Source organism: Balaenoptera ricei, chromosome 2, assembly GCF_028023285.1.
Source record: "Balaenoptera ricei isolate mBalRic1 chromosome 2, mBalRic1.hap2, whole genome shotgun sequence".
Taxonomy (NCBI): domain Eukaryota; kingdom Metazoa; phylum Chordata; class Mammalia; order Artiodactyla; family Balaenopteridae; genus Balaenoptera; species Balaenoptera ricei.
Genome location: NC_082640.1, coordinates 184,701 through 196,214, shown reverse-complemented (window position 1 = coordinate 196,214; position 11,514 = coordinate 184,701).

Sequence of the window (11,514 nt, the reverse complement as noted above, 5' to 3'; positions counted from 1 at the left end):
TTTTGATTTGCATTTCTCTAATGATTAGTGATGTTCAGCATCCTTTCATGTGTTTGTTGGCAACCTGTATATCTTCTTTGGAGAAATGTCTATTTAGGTCTTCTGCCCATTTTTGGATTGGGTTGTTTGGTTTTGTGATATTGAGCTACATGAGCTGCTTTTTGGAGATTAATCCTTTGCCATTTGCTTCATTTGAAAATATTTTCTCCCATTCTGATGGTTGTCTTTTCATCTTGCTTATGTTTTCCTTTGCTGTGCAAAAGAATTTATGTTTCATTCGGTCCCATTTTTTTATTTTTGTTTTTATTTCCATTTCTCTAGGAGGTGGGTCAAAAAGGATCTTGCTGTGATTTATGTCATAGACTGTTCTGCTTATGTTTTCCTCTAAGAGTTTTATAGTGGCTGGTCTTATATTTAGGTCTCTAATCCATTTTGAGTTTATTTTTGTGTATGGTGTTAGGGTGTGTACTAATTTCATTCTTTTACATGTAACTGTCCAGTTTTCCCAGCACCACTTGCTGAAGACACTGTCTTTTCTCCATTGTATACCCTTGCCTCCTTTGTCATAGATTAGTGAACCATAGGTATGTGGGTTTATCTCTGTGCTTTCTATCCTGTTCTATTGACCTATATTTCTGTTTTTGTGTCAGTACCATATTATCTTGATTACTGTAGCTTTGCAATATAGTCTGAAGTCTGGAAGTCTGATTCCTCCAGCTCTTTTTTTTCCCCCCTCAAGACTGCTTTGGCTATCCAGGGTCTTTTGTGTCTCCCTACAAATTTTAAGATTTTTTTTTCTTGTTCTGTAGAAAATGCCAAAGGTATTTTGATCGGGATTGCATTGAATCTGTAGATTGCTTTGGGTAGTATAGTCATTTTCACAATATTGATTCTTCTAATCCGAGAACATGGTATATGTCTCCATCTGTTTATATCATCTTTGATTTCTTTCATCAGTGTCTTATAGTTTTCTGAGTACAGGTCTTTTACTTCCTTAGGTAGGTTTATTCCTAGGTATTTTATTCTTTTTGTTGCAGTGGTAATGGGATTGTTTCCTTAATTTCTCTTTCTGATCTTTCATTGTTAGTGTATAGGAATGCAAGCAATTTCTGTGCATTAATTTTGTATCCTGCAACTTTACCAAATTCATTGATTAGCTCCAGTGGTTTTCTGGTGGCATCTTCAGGATTCTCTTTCTATGATATCATGTCATTTGCAAACAGTGACAATTTTACTTCTTCTTTTCCTTTTTGTATTCCTTTTATTTCTTTTTCTTCTCTGATTGCCATGGCTAGGACTTCCAAAACTATGTTGAATAGCAGTGGTGAGAGTGGACATCCTCGTCTTGTTCCTGATCTTAGAGGAAACGCTTTCAGTTTTTCACCATTGAGAATGCTGTTTGCTGTGGGTTTGTCATATATGGCCTTTATTATGTTGAGGTAGTTTCCCTCTATGCCCACACTCTGCAGAGTTTTTATCGTAAATGAGTGTTGAATTTTCTCAAAATCTTTTCCTTCATCTATTGAGATGATCATATGGTTTTATTCTACAATTTGTTAATATGGTGTATCACATTGATTTGTGTATATTGAAGAATCCTTGCATCCCTGGGATAAACCCCACTTGATCATGGTGTATGATCCTTTTAATGTGTTGTTCGATTCTGTTTGCTAGTATTTTGTTGAGGATTTTTACATCTATATTCATCAGTGATATTGGTCTATAATTTTCTTTCCTTGTAGTATCTCTGTCTGATTTTGGTATCAGGGTGATGGTGGTCTCATAGAATGAGTTTGGGAGTGTTCCTTCCCCTGCAATTGTTTTGAAGAATTTGAGAAGGTTGGGTGTTAGCTCTGCTCTAAATGTTTGATAGAATTCACCTGTGATGCCATCTGGTTCTGGACTTTTGTTTGTTGGAAGATTTTTAATCACAGTTTCAATTTCATTGCTTGTGATAGGTTTGTTCATATTTTCTATTTCTTCCTGGTTCAGTCTTAGAAGGTTATCCCTTTCTAAGAATTTGTCCATTTCTTCCAGATTGTCCATTTTATTGGCCTAGAGTTGCTTGTAGTAGTCTCTTAGGATGCTTTGTATTCCTGTGGTGTCTGTTGTAACTTCTGCTTTTTCACTTCTAATTTTGTTGATTTGCGTCCTCTCCCTCTTTTTCTGGAGTCTGGCTAAAGGTTGATCATTTTTGCTTATCTTCTCAAAGAACCAGCTTTTAGTTTTATTGATCTTTGCTTTCGTTTTCTTTGTTTCTATTTCATTTATTTCTGCTCTGATCTTTATGATTTCTTTCCTTCTACTAACTTTGGGTTTTGTTCTTCTTTCTCTAGTTCCTCTAGGTGTAAGGTTAGATTGTTTATTTGAGATTTTTCTTGTTTCTTGAGGTAGGCTTGTATTGCTATAAACTTCCCTCTTAGAACTCCTTTTGCTGCATCCCATAGGTTTTGAATCATCGTGTTTTTGTTGTCATTTGTCTCTAGGTAGTTTTTGATTTCCTCTTTGATTTCTTCAGTGATCTCTTGGTTATTTAGTAACGTATTGTTTAGCCTCCATGTGTTTGTGTTTTTTACGGTTTTTTCCGTGTAATTGATTTCTAATCTCATAGCATTGTGGTCGGAACAGCTGCTTGATATGATTTCAGTTTTCTTAAATTTACTGAGGCTTTATCTGTGACCCAAGATGTGATCTATCCTGGAGAATGTTCCGTGTGCAGTTGAGAAGAACGTGTAATCTGCTGTTTTTGGATGGAATGTCCTATAAATATCAATTAACTCTATCTGGTCTATTGTGTCATTTAAAGCTTGTGTTTCCTTATTAATTGTCTGTCTGGCTGATCTCCACTGGTGTAAGTGAGCTGTTAAAGTCCCCCACTATTATTGTGTTACTGTCGATTTCCTCTTTTATAGCTGTTAGCAGTTGCCTTATACATTGAGCTGCTCCTATTTTGGGTACATATATATTTATAATTGTTATATCTTCTTCTTGGATTGATCCCCTGACCATTATGTAGTGCCTTTCCTCGTCTCTTGTAACATTCTTTATTTTAAAGTCTATTTTATCTGATATGAGTATTGCTACTCCAGCTTTCTTTTGATTTTCATTTGCATAGAATATATTTTTCCATCGCCTCACTTTGAGTCTGTATGTGTCCCTAGGTCTGAAATGGATCTCTTGTAGACAGCATATATATGGGTCTTGTTTTTGTATCCATTCAGCGAGCCTGTGTCTTTTGGTTGGAACATGTAGTGCATTCACGTTTAAGGTAATTATCGATATGTATGTTCCTACTACTATTTTCTTAATTGTTATGGGTTTGTCTTGGTGGGTCCTTTTCTTCTCTTGTGTTTCCCACTTAGAGAAGTTCCTTTAGCATTTGGTGTAGAGCTGGTTTCATGGTGCTGAATTCTCTTAGCTTTTGCTTGTCTGTAAGGCTTTTGATTTCTCCATCAAATCTGAATGAGCTCTTTGCAGGGTGGAGTACTCTTGGTTGTAGGTTCTTCCCTTTCATCACTTTAAATTTATCATGCCACTTCCTTCTGGCTTGTAGATTTTCTGCTGAGAAATCAGTTGTTATCCTTATGGGAGTTCCCTTGTATGTTATTTGTCATTTTTCCCTTGCTGCTTTCAATCATTTTTCTTTGTTGTTAATTTTTGTCAATTTGATTACTATGTGTCTTGTCATTTTTCTCCTTTGGTTTATCCTGCCTGGGACACTCTGTGCTTCTGGACTTGGGTGGCTATTTCTTTTCCCATGCTAGGGAAGTTTTTGACCATAATCTCTTCAAATATATTCTCGGGTCCTTTCTCTCTCTCTTCTCCTTCTGGGACCCCTATAATGCGAATGTTGTTGCATTTAAAGTTGTCCCAGAGGACTCTTGGGGTATCTTCGTTTATTTTCATTCTTTTTCTTTATTCTGTTCCATGGCAGTGATTTCCACCTTTCTGTCTTCCAGGTCACTTATCCGTTCTTCTGCCACAGTTATTCTGCTACTGATTCCTTCTAGTGTATTTTTCATTTCAGTTATTCCATTGTTCACCTCTGTTTGTTTGTTCTTTAATTCTTCTAGGTGTTTGTTCCTTAATTCTTCTAGGTCTTTGTTAAACATTTCTTGCATCTTCTCGATCTTTGCCTCCTTTCTTTTTCCAAGGTCTTGGCTCAACTTCACTATCATTATTCTGAATTCTTTTTCTGGAAGGTTCCCTATCTCCACCTCATTTCATTTTTTTTCTGGGGTTTTATCTTGTTCCTTGATCTGGTATAAAGTCCTCTGCCTTTTCATTTTGTCTATCTTTCTGTGAATGTGGTTTTCCTTCCACAGGCTGCAGAATTGTAGTTCTTCTTGCTTCTGCTGTCTGCTCTCCGGTGGATGAGTCTATCTTAGAGGCTTGTGCAAGCTTCCTGATGGGAGGGACTGGTGGTGGGTAGAGCTGGGTGTTGCTTTGGTGGGCAGAGCTTTAATCCGCTTGTCTACGGATTAAATAAAACTTTAATAAAAAGTTTAATCCGCTTGTCTGCTGATGCATGGGGCTGGGTTCCCTCCCTGTTGGTTGTTGGGCCTGAGGCGACCCAGCCCTGGAGCCTACCTTGCTCTTGGTGGGGCTAATGGCGGACTCTGGGAGGGCTCACACCAAGGAGTATTTCCCAGAACTTCTGCTGCCAGTGTCGTTGTCCTCACGGTGAGCCACAGCCACAGCCACCACCTGCCTCTGCAGGAGACCCTCTAAAAGTAGCAGGTAGTTCTGGTCATTCTCCTACAGGGTCACTGCTCCTTCCCCTGGGTCCTGATGTGCACACTACTTTGTGTGTGCCCTCCAAGAGTGGAGTATCTGAGTGGAGTTGAGACTCTGAGACTCTGTGTGGAGTTGCACAGACTCTGGGTCCTGTGAAGCTTCGATGTTTTGTGATTCTAGAAATCCTATAGGAGACGGTCCACAGCAGGTGACGCTAATGTTGTCAGTAGAGGTGTTGAAGCCAAAGATCTGCAGTTCCAACTAGAGGTGCCGATGTACATACAGGACAAAATCATCTCGTGTGAATGTAGTTCAGGCATGTTTAAGATGAATGCAGTCATGTTAATGCCTACCATATTCTATCTTGAGCCTCTCCTCAGGGACCCCCTCCTCAGTTCCTGAGGCTCCTGTAAGTCATGTACAGGGGACTGGAGAGTGGGCTCTGTCCAGTCTGAGCCCTGAGTTACCCTGTGTGTATCTTAGGATACTTTGTATTTCTGTGGTGTCTGTTGTAACATCATCTCTTTCATTTCAGATTTATTTGGGCCCTCTCTTTTTAAAAAAACATACTACTGTTGTCTTTTATTCTTTACAGAAGTTTAATAAGTGTTTGATCTACTATCCTTACCCTATGTATACTTTTTGCAGTGAGATTTTTACTTTTCTTTGTTTCCTTGTTACTATCAATAATTAGTGAGACTTCTTTTAAGCTACCTTCAACATTGCTTATAAAGCTGCTTTATTAGTGATGACAGAGCCTTAATGGAAGTCATGTTCTGGTTGTAAATTAGAATGCAATGTGCCAGCAAATCGCCCCTTAAGTTTATGTCTCATTACTTCTTGTTCTTTTTTTAATTTAATTTTTATTTTTTGTCAGAGCAAATTTAATTAAAATGTTTTGTTTCTTCTAGGTGTGAAAGATGTGGTTCTTTTAAACATATACATATATCTATTCTTCTTTGGATCATTTTCCCATGTAGGTTATGACACGATGTTGAGTAGTCTTGTCTTGGTATTACGTAGGTCTTTGGTGATTACATATTTCACATGTGTTTCTATATCTATCTTAACCCCAATATCCTAATGTGTCCAATCCTCACACCTTTCCATTTGGTGAACCATAAGTTTGTTTAATGAATCTGTGATTGCATTTCTCTGTGGAAATATTTTCATTGGTATCAATTTTTAGCTAAGACCTATAAGTGATATTATAGGATATGTGTCTTTTGCTTTCTGACTTAGTACAATTTGCCTGATTACCTCAAGAATCATACATGGTGCTGCAAATGGCATTGTTTCATTTTTTTCCCTGGCTAATATTCCATCTGTACGTGTACCAGTTCTTCTTTGGCCACGCACCTCTTGATGGACTTTCTGGTTGCCTCCATGTCTTGGCTATTGTAATACTGCTGCAATGCACATTTGCTTGCCTGTGTCTTTCCAGTTATATCTTCTTATGTTATAGGCCAAGCAGTGGGCTTGCTGTATCATATGGTAGCTCAGTGTGTATGTTTTAAAGGCACCACCATTCAGTTCTCATTAGTGGCTCTTTCCAGGTTACGTCCCACTTAAAATTGAGGGTATGCATTTCTCCAAAACACCTTCAATATTTATTGTTTGTAGTTTTCTTGCTGATGGTTATTCTAATGGGTGCGAGCTGATGCCTATCTGTGGTTGAATTTGCATGTGTCCCATAATCTGTTGAAATTGAGCTTTAAAGCATGCCCTTTTTATTTATCAAACTGTGATTACAGCTCAGTTCTTCAAAGTGTTTTCTTACAGTAAGTGTCACATTTTGAAAATTTTTGGCCATTACCTCCCTCAAGACATTTTGAGGGCACGTTTCATTTACAGCCCTGAAGTACTTGTTCATATGAAGTGACCATTAGCACAGGGTTTAAAGCTGCTTTTGCAGGTAACGGCCAGAGGGTGGCAGCCTTTCTACGTTCCTAATCTGGTAAATAGGGAAAGAGACCTTCAGCCCCAAGAGTGTCCAGCTTTATTTCTCATCCAGCTGTGGGTCTAGATATGGTCACACCAGGTTGCATCACAGCCCCGGAACGAATTATGTAAAAATTTTCCCTCTATCACTGTCTTTGTTTTTTGGGATTTTTAAGTAATTTATTTTTATAATGGGGTTTACCTGATTTTCACTGCTGTGTTTATGCCCCTTTACACCCACTTGATTCACTTACAGAGGGACATCAATACATAGGTTTTAAGATTATTACTAGTCAGATATATTCTTGTGCGGTGAATAGGGCGTGTTGAGTCCAGTTCTCTGAGCAAGGAGTAGGTCTTGTCTATTACATATTGGGTTTATGGAACGGTATCTGAGCTAATTTGAAACCCTTGTTTTATGTATCACCCCACCTCACCTTTCCCGTTAAGCAGCCATAGTGTGTTTTCTGCATGTGTGACTCCGTTCTGTTTTGTAATTCAGTTCAAGTGTAACGGTTTTTACATTCCCTCTATAAGTGATACATTCTGAGAAGTGTCCTTTTCTGTGTGACTTATTTCACTTAGAATCGTCGTACCTAAATCCACTCATCATGCTGCTACTAGCCTTATGACATTGATTTCATGGCTGAGTGATATTCCATTGTACATAAGGACCACAACTTCTTTATCCATTTTTCTCTTTCCTGGGATATTTAAGGTGGAATGAGGTGGAGGTCCTTGTCAACAGAGCAGCCCTAAACTTTGGGGTGCTTGTGTCTTGCTGATTTTTCATTTTCCCAATTTATACCCCCATGAGTGGAAGTACCCTATGCTCTCTAAGCTGTGTTTTTTAGATGTTTCAGGACACACCGTACACTTCTCCAGAGTGGCTGTTGGCAATTTACACCCTGCCCATCAGTGTAGCAAGGCTCCCATTTCTCCATGGCCTGTCCTGCATTTCTGGTTTTGAGACTTTTTTCAGCATGGCCCTTTTGACCGATGGGTAGCGAGTCTTCTTTGTAGCGCTGATTTGCCTTTCCAGGTTGCTTGGTTGGCCAAAAAGGACGTATGCGTTTTTTCCTGAATATATTCAGGAAAAAACGCATACGTCCTTTTTGGCCAAGGGCATCATTGTCAACGTTTTGCCGCTTTTCATGAGCTTTAAAGGCGATTCGAATCTACCTCCTGAAATCTGTTTCCTGCAATTCTGCCTTGATTTCAAATCGTCTTCTTTGCCTTCCCTCAATATATTTGTGGACGAGAGTTATCATTTATAACTCTGCAGGTTTGTGAATTGCAGTGCCCTGAAGCTCCATTTTACAACTCGCTTTTTTGGGAGCTGGCCGCAAAAGCACTGGATGGCTTCAGGCCCTGTTCTGGTTCCGGGGGGGAGGATGAGCCTGTGGTTAATTCTTCTTCCTGATGGGAAAATAGAGTGACCTGTGCCTGTCCCAACAACAAGAGCTAGTCTCTCACTGGTTCCCCGTCTTCCCGTTCATCCTCAGGACAAATTGCAACCTGTACGGAACAGGAGGTTAAAGGTGCTGATGCTCCAAGGAGGGAGATTGCTAGGAAAGCGGCTGGAATGGCGAACCCGAGCACAAGGAGATGAGAAATGAGGTGCGTTTTAGAAACCTTTCCCCATCACACGGTGTACCATCTTCTGTGTTTCTCATGCATGTTTTCGATGTAGGAAGATGACCTTGAACCTGGAGATTTGGGACCCATGCGATGGGTACCACGCAGTATTACTTTAAAGGGTCTGCGTTTGCTCACCCAACCTCACGAAACCTCTCAGCCGCAAGAGTGTCCAACCTTATGTCTCATCCAGCTGTGGGTCTAGATATGGTCAATCCAGGTTGCATCACAGCCCCTGAACGCATTGTGTAAGAATTTCGCTGTCTTTCACTGTCTTTGTTTCATGGGTTTTTCAAAGTATTTTATTTTTATAATGGGGTTTAGCTGCTTTTCACTGCTGTGTTTATGCCGCTTTACACCCACTTGACACACTAACAGAGATATCAATACATAGGTTTTAAGATTATTACTAGTCAGATATATTCTTGTGCGGTGAATAGGGCGTGTTGAGTCCAGTTCTCTGAGCAAGGAGTAGGTCTTGTCTATTACATATTGGGTTTATGGAACGGTATCTGAGCTAATTTGAAACCCTTGTTTTATGTATCACCCCACCTCACGTTTCCCGTTAAGCAGCCATAGTGTGTTTTCTGCATGTGTGACTCTGTTCTGTTTTGTAATTCAGTTCAAGTGTAACGGTTTTTACATTCCCTCTATCAGTGATACCTTATGAGAAGCGTCCTTTTCTGTGTGACTTATTTCACTTAGAATAGTCGTACCTAAATCCACTCATCATGCTGCTACTAGCCTTAGGACATTGATTTCATGGCTGAGTGATATTCCATTGTACATAAGGACCACAACTTCTTTATCCATTTTTCTCTTTCCTGGGATATTTAAGGTGGAATGAAGTGGAGGTCCTTGTCAAGAGAGCAGCCCTAAACTTTGGGGTGCTTGTGTCTTGCTGATTTTTAATTTTCCCAATTTATACCCCCATGCGTGGAAGTGCCCTATGCTCTCTAAGCTGTGTTTTTTAGATGTTTAAGGACACACCGTACACTTCTCCAGAGTGGCTGTTGGCAATTTACATCCCGCCCATCAGTGTAGCAAGGCTCCCTTTCCTCCCTGGCCTCTCCTGCTTTTCTTGTTTTACACTTTTTTAGGAAGGCCATTTTTACCGATGGGAAGTCAGACTTCTTTGTAGCGCTGAATTGCATTTCCGGCTTGCTTGGTTGGCCAAAAAGGGCCTATGGGTTTTTTCCTGAATTCATTCAGAAAAAAACGCATATGCTCTTTTTGGCCAAGTGCATCATTGTCGACGTTTTGCCGCTTTTCATGTGCTTTAGGGGTGATTCGAATCTATCTCCTGAAATCTGTTTCCTGCAATTCTGCCTTGATTTCAAATCCTCTTCGTTGCCTTCCCTCAATATATTTGTGGACGAGAGTTATCATTTATAATTCTGCAGGTTTGTGAATTGCAGTGCCCCTGAGCTCCATTTGTCAACTCTCTTTTTTGGGAGCTTTCCGCAGAACCGCTCATTTGCTTCTGGCCCTACTCTGGTTCCCGGTGGCAGGCTAAGCCTTTGCTTAATTCTTCTTCCTGACTGGAAAGTAGAGTGACATGTGCCTCTCCGAACATCTAGGGCTTGGCTCTCCTTGTTTCTCCTCCTTCCCCTTCTTCCTTTGGACAAATTCCGATTTCTGTGCAACTGGATGTTGAAGGTGCTGACATCCTCTAGTGGGGAGATTTTAAGGAAAAAGGCTGGAGGGGTGAACCCAACAACCAGGAAATTAGGAGTTTTGGTGTCTTTTCCAAAATCTTCCTGATCCAACCGTGTTCCATCTTCTGGGTGTCACAGGCATGTTTTAGCTGTAGGAAAGCTCCCGTGTATGTAAGGAGAACACAAGGGATTTTTCCAAATCAGTGTCTCCCCGAACTCCAATCTGGGGAATTTTTAAGCTACTGGTACATGTGTGTTCATTAAGGGACTTGGGCCGTGGGCAGAGTCCGAACTTTAGATGATTGAAGTCTTCAGGTTCAGAAACGCTCACCATCGGCCTCCTTTAGTTTCCATTTTATCTGTAGTTGATAGATGATGTCGATATAGATATCTATTGTTTTTCAGATTATTTCCCCTCAGGGGTCATTACAAAATATTGAGTATAGTTCCCTGTGCTATACAGTAGTTCCTTGTTGATGATATATTTTATACATAGCAGTGTGTATATGTTAATCTGAAACTGTTAATTTATCCCTCCTCCCACCTTTCCCCTTTGGTAATAAAAAATATAAGATTTTATACTTCTCAGAAATCTAGGAGCTGAAAGAGAGGTATCATTTTCAATGGAAAATCATTCCAAACAAGGTTGAAACTTCAACCAAGATTATTAGATGTACATCCTTGGAAAGAAATCACTGCATTTCTCTACTCTTGACCTGACAAATAAGACAAACCCCTCCACTGAACTTGCTTATAATAAAGTGATGGAAATATCAAATGGAAGTGTTAGAAACATCTTATTTTACATGAGCCTTATACACTGCTCTATGTTAATTACAGTTTGGCTCACACATCTGTTCATTGAAGTTACAATGTTCTCAAATTCTGTTACTGATCCTGCAGAGTGGGCCCCAACAAGGGTCTCCCTGCCCAGTGTCATTGGAGCCAACAGATCGAGACTGACTTTGGTTCAGAAGCAAAGGAAAACTTTATATTTTGATCAGAGAATGGAGAGGTGAGAGTGTGTGCTCCCCTGCGGGTTGTGGGCCGGGCTGCTGTGTAGGGATCCTGTCAGCATCAGCGGGAGGGAGGGGGCGGAGCTCTCGAGGGCCAGGTTGGCTGGAGCTCAGGCTCTATGTCGCAGAGTCTGCACGGGGCCCCACGAGCTGAGGTGTCGGCCCAGCCATTTTGCACGAGGAAATCGGGTCTGAAGTGTCGGGTGTGGGACCTCTGCATGTGGAAACCTAGGAGCAAGTGAAATTAGACAAAGCACAAAGGAAAAAATGGTTAGACTTTATTTTATTGCCCAGATTCTATTTTTATCTCCCAGGAATTTTTAATGGGCTTTGCCAGTGACAAAGCCCTCCTCTGCCTTTTGTCCCATTCCTCATTCTTGGGGCGCTGAGGGTGCAGACACGTCTTCTGTAAATGCTTCATGCTGAGTTGGGTGTCCTCATACCCGGGGGGAGGGGCAGGACTTCTCCCCAGCAGCCTCCAGGTGAGGTTGATTGTCCGCAGGCCTCCTCCCTCACTGCTCGTC